The sequence below is a fragment of the Pyrus communis genome, chromosome 3 (assembly GCF_963583255.1).
Source record: "Pyrus communis chromosome 3, drPyrComm1.1, whole genome shotgun sequence".
In the NCBI taxonomy this organism is placed as follows: domain Eukaryota; kingdom Viridiplantae; phylum Streptophyta; class Magnoliopsida; order Rosales; family Rosaceae; genus Pyrus; species Pyrus communis.
In genome coordinates this window covers 11646732-11652731 of record NC_084805.1, presented here as the reverse complement: position 1 = coordinate 11652731, position 6000 = coordinate 11646732, and positions in this window count along the sequence as shown.

Below are 6000 nucleotides of genomic sequence, written 5' to 3'. Positions count from 1 at the left end.
AAAGTTTGAAAAGCCGTCTGAATAATAACGTTGGAATTGGAGTGCTTTTTTTTTTTTTTTTTTTTTGGGAAACTAATTGGAGTTCAGTTTTGCCCACTATCAAATGGCGATGTTTATTATAACTCTATTTATCAAATAATTTAAATTTTTAAATTTGTGTTTATTAATTATACAAATCTTGGAATTCAAATTGACAAGTAAAATTGTAAGCATACACTACAGTGAATTGTGGTAAGCAAAATTGCTCATTTGGAATTTGAATGGTTTGAGAGAATTTGTGGACTTTTATGCGCCGGAAATAGGAAAGGGTAGATGGAGATTGTGTATGGATTGGTGCAATGAATCTGGTCCGTTTGTGGGTTTTCTCATTGGTTGAATTGGGATGTGGCGTGAGTGGGACCGGATTCTCCAAACTGAAACAGACTCTTTAAGCAAAGGAATTCTTATGCTTTTATAAAAATAGATATTAGTTGTAGGATCTATACTACATCGAACTTTAATTATTCGAGTCATTTATTTTTCAAGTTACATCTTATCTTGCAAAATATTAGCCAAATCGGAACTGTTTAAGACATCTAATTGAGTTTAAATAAATTAACGAATACTTTTTTATATAAGAAATAAAAATTTTATCTTGATAGATAAATAGGCAAACGGTTTCGTATTGAATTGAATTTTTGCAAAGATGATATATGAATCGAGACTTGTTAAATAGACGATTCGGATCGTTAAAATTCGATGTGGAGTAGGCTCCACACCTAATCCCCATTTTTTGAAAAAAGAGGATCCCTTTGAATAAAGGGGCCCTAACAAAACCTTTGCTATAACCTCAGTTATAATAATATGGGAAGGCTTTTTAACCAAACCAGTTTCTGAGATTTGCATAATTCTTCATTTTGGTCCCTGAGATTTGAAATCAATATAAGTGGTCCCTAGGATTATTCACCATCAATTATTTTAGTCCTTGGGTGGAAAATTATGTTAAATAAGGATCAAAATGACAAAATTACCCTTAATTTAATAAACAACATGCCAAAATGATTGGACACAAATTGAGGATATTTTTGTCATTTTACCCTTTTTTTTATGGACAAACTCAGGGACCAATTTATTGATTTTAAATCTTATGGACCAAAGTGAGGAGTTATGCAAATCTCTTGAATTTTTTTTTGCTAAAAAGCCTAATAGGAATAGATCAAACACGTATAAAATGTGTAAAGTTTGACCCGTCCATAATTAAATTAACGAATTTGATACTTATTTGGGTAATCGGATCTGATTTTTAGATCCATATTCGATTAGCACCAAATTCGGATCAAATCAGAACCTTATCAAATTTAATTTAAAACCTAAAAAAGATTAAAATATCATTAGTAACTTCATTCTTTTACTATATGTTCCTTTTAATTAAAATTTTCGCGTTAAATAATAAAAAATAGGATATAAGTGTATTATTTATTGCATAAAAACCTAAACCACCATTACTGTCACATCCCGCCCCGGGCGAGACCACTTTCCGGGCCCGACTCCACCGTAGCACGATATTGTCCGCTTTGGGCCCCGACCATGCCCTCACGGTTTTGTTTCTAGGAACTCACACGAGAACTTCCTGATAGGTCACCCATCCTAGGAATGCTCTCATGCGCTACTCGCTTAACTTCGGAGTTCCCATGGAACCCGAAGCCAGTGAGCTCCCAAAAGGCCTCATGCTAGGTAGGGATGGGAATATACATTTAAGGATCACTCCCCTAGGCGATGTGGGATGTCACAATCCACCCCTCTTAGGGGCCCGACGTCCTCGTCGGCACACACGCGACCAGGGTTAGGCTCTGATACCAATTGTCACATCCCGGCCCGAGGTGGATCACTTCCCGGGCCCGCTCCACCACCGTAGCACGATATTGTCCGCTTTGGGCTTACCATTCCCTCACGGTTTTGTTTTTGGGAATTCACGAGCAACTTCCCAGTGGGTCACCCATCATGGGATTGCTCTAACCCCCTTCTCGCTTAACTTCAATTCCTACGGAACCCGAAGCCAGTGAGCTCCCAAAAGGCCTCGTGCTAGGTAGGGATGAGAATATACATTTAAGGATCACTCCCCTGGGCGATGTGGGATGTCACAATCCACCCCCCTCAGGGGCCCGACGTCCTCGTCGGCACACACGCGACCAGGGTTAAGCTCTAATACCAATTTGTCACATCCCGGCCCGAGGCAAATCACTTCCCAGGCCTGCTCCACCACCATAGCACGATATTGTCCGTTTTGGGCTTACCATTCCCTCACGGTTTTGTTTTTGGGAACTCACGAGCAACTTCCCAGTGGGTCACCCATCATGAGATTGCTCTAGCCCCCTTCTCACTTAACTTCGGAGTTCATACGGAACCCGAAGCCAGTGAGCTCCCAAAAGGCCTCGTGCTAGGTAAGGATGAGAATATACATTTAAGGATCACACTCCTGGGTGATGTGGGATGTCACAATTTGTCACATCCCCGCCTGGGGCGGATCACTTCCCGGGCCCGCTCCACCACCGTAGCACGATATTGTCCGCTTTGGGCTTACCATTCCCTCACGGTTTTGTTTTTGGGAACTCACGAGCAACTTCCCAGTGGGTCACCCATCATGAGATTGCTCTAGCCCCCTTCTCGCTTAACTTTGGAGTTCCTACGGAACCCGAAGCCAGTGAGCTCCCAAAAGGCCTCGAGCTAGGTAAGGATGAGAATATACATTTAAGGATCACACTCCTGGGTGATGTGGGATGTCACAATCCACCCCCCTTAGGGGTCCGACGTCCTCGTCGGCACACACGTGACCAAGGTTAGGCTCTGATACCAAATTGTCACATCCCGGCCCGGGGCGGATCACTTCCTGGCCCGCTCCACCACCGTAGCACGATATTGTCCGCTTTGGGCTTACCATTCCCTCACGGTTTTGTTTTTGGGAACTCACGAGCAACTTCCCAGTAGGTCACCCATCATGGGATTGCTCTAGCCCCCTTCTCGCTTAACTTCGGAGTTCCTACGGAACCCGAAGCCAGTGAGCTCCCAAAAGGCCTCGTGCTAGGTAAAGATGAGAATATACATTTAAGGATCACACTCCTAGGTGATGTGGGATGTCACAATCCACCCCCCTTAGGGGCCCGACGTCCTCGTCGGCACACACGTGACCAAGGTTAAGCTCTGATACCAAATTGTCACATCCCGGCCCGGGGCGGATCACTTCCTGGGCCAGCTCCACCACCGTAGCACGATATTGTTCGCTTTGGGCCCCGACCACGCCCTCACGGTTTTGTTTCTAGGAACTCACACGAGAACTTCCCGATGGGTCACCCATCCTGGGAATGCTCTCATGCGCTACTCGCTTAACTTCGGAGTTCCCATGGAACCCGAAGCCAGTGAGCTCCCAAAAGGCCTCGTACTAGGTAGGGATGGGAATATACATTTAAGGATCACTCCCCTAGCGATGTGGGATGTCACAATCCACCCCCCTTAGGGGCCCAACGTCCTTGTCGGCACACACGCGACCAGGGTTAGGCTCTGATACCAATTGTCACATCCCGCCCCGGGATGGATCACTTCCCAAGCCCGCTCCACCACCGTAGCACGATATTGTCCGCTTTGGCCTTACCATTCCCTCACGGTTTTGTTTTTGGGAACTCACAAGCAACTTCCCAGTGGGTCACCCATCATGGGATTGCTCTAGCCCCCTTCTCGCTTAACTTCGGAGTTCCTACGGAACCCGAAACCAGTGAGCTCCCAAAAGGCCTCGTGCTAGGTAGGGATGGGAATATACATTTAAGGATCACTCCCCTGGGCGATGTGGGATGTCACAATTACACAAAAGTATAAAAAATATATATATATAAATTAATAATATGTTATATTTGGTCAGATTGGATCAGCCTCGATCCATATTTGGATCCATTTATAATTGAATTATCGGATTCAGATCTATTCAGATAATCTGATTGGAAGTCACGATCGAAATACTATTAATTAGAATGAATGCCAATTGGATTTTGAATTCGATCCTGGTCAAATTTGATCAATTCACAAATCTAGTTGGATGTCTTTCCCATTATTGAAATATGTAAGTTCCAATATCTCATTTTCTTCTACGAAAAGGGAGGGAGATGATCGTTTGAACAATGTCTCAATCCCTTATTCTCACTTTCAAAAGGTCATTTCTCGTAATTTGATAATACGAACATAAATACTTTAATCTGAACACCTCCCTATTCATACTACGATGGCACTACTTGACTACATTAGTAAAAACAATAAAGATTCAGAGTTTTTTTTTTTAAGCATATGTGAATCTTTCCAAAGAATCCTTACTAAGCAATTGGCTCATGATTTTGCTGTCAATTTGAACAAGAGGAGGAAAATAGCGGGGCAAGTTAAAAAACTAGTGGGTAGAGTTAGCTCTCTCTTGGCTGTGACTTCCCTTTTATACCCACTCAAAGTTGAGTGACGTAATTTAAATTAGAGAACTTTAACGAAAAGCTCCATGTACTATTCACTTTAACGAAAAATTACATTTGTACACTAAAAAGTCAATTCTATTACTATTCACTTTACCCTTTATTTTGTCTTTGTCGTTAAAACTCAAAGTTTTCAAGCCCTTTTCATTAGTTTTCCTTTTAAACTATACCATCTTCCCTTGCCTCCAATTATTAGTGGGCTAATTGTCCATTTTGTTTTAGTTGTCAAACAACCTAGACTTGATGGGCCTTATGGACCAAATTTCATTAGGCCTCGAAAAATCTGAAACTAAATTAAATCATATTACAAAATTAATCGTATGATTAATCAACAATTTAATTAATCCTGACTATGCTTATTTAAACTATTTAATTGATCTTATCCATCTCATTTATATTTCTTTATACTCATCTTAAGGGGTGTACGATCCATTAGATTCTAATTAGCAAGACAGTGAGTTATTGTAACTCTTTCTAATCGATTGTGAATTGAAACTTATTTCAATTCTCCCTATGATGAAGATTAGTGGTTGCTAATCCTCAAGGATTTCAAAAACCATGAGTGACATCTAGCAGTATATCATGGCTACCCAAGCTAAGTAAAAGTGGTTGAAGAACCTATTCAGTTACAACTACAATGCAATACAGTCATTCTCTAAGTCAATACTCTTGACCACATTGTTTTGTTGATAGTTTATTTCATGTCTACTATCCAATGTGATACTTTTCTATATGATTCTAGTGAATATGATTTCGAAAATTCTCCTGAGGTTATATTCATATGATTTGGCCAAAGACTCTCGAACCATATCTTAGAGTATTCTCCTTCTACCATGGAAGGTTAGAGATCCTTTGTTGTACACTCACATGTCTCTATGAATAAATCAATGACCCCTACAATGTTTAGAAAATGGCCAAGATGAGGCATGTATTTTGATACATTGTCAATGATAAAGATGTACCCACAAGGCATCTCTAGTGCCTCAAGTTTGGATTAATTTGCAACCAATGAGTTCTTACAGAACATCTATGTCAAAACTCTTTGTTAATCCTTGCTCAAGGTAATCAACAACCTTTGGAGCAACTATGTGTTTGTCTTAGTGTCTAACACTAATGACTTTGAGACTAGTCATACTACCGAATAAGTTCAGATAACACGTACTAACCTTAGCGGACTATCAATGCCCAATTGACAATCCTATGGCTAGGAACGTTTTAGGAATGAATATAATAGAAGGTCGTTGATCTAACACTTAGATCATTTCTCTTTTAGGTTGATTACATTATTAGGATTATGTTAGGGATTTAAACCCATAATACATTAAATAGTGATTGACAATAAACATTGTCTTTCCATTAAACTAAATAAGAGTTTAACAAAATAAGTATTCCAAAAGCTATTACATCAAATGAATGGCTTTAAGCATACTTTTAACGCTTAAGGTGGAGGCTCACAATGAGGGAAGGCTTGGTTTTGACAACGACGAGGGGTTATCGTCACATATATTTTGAGAGCAAT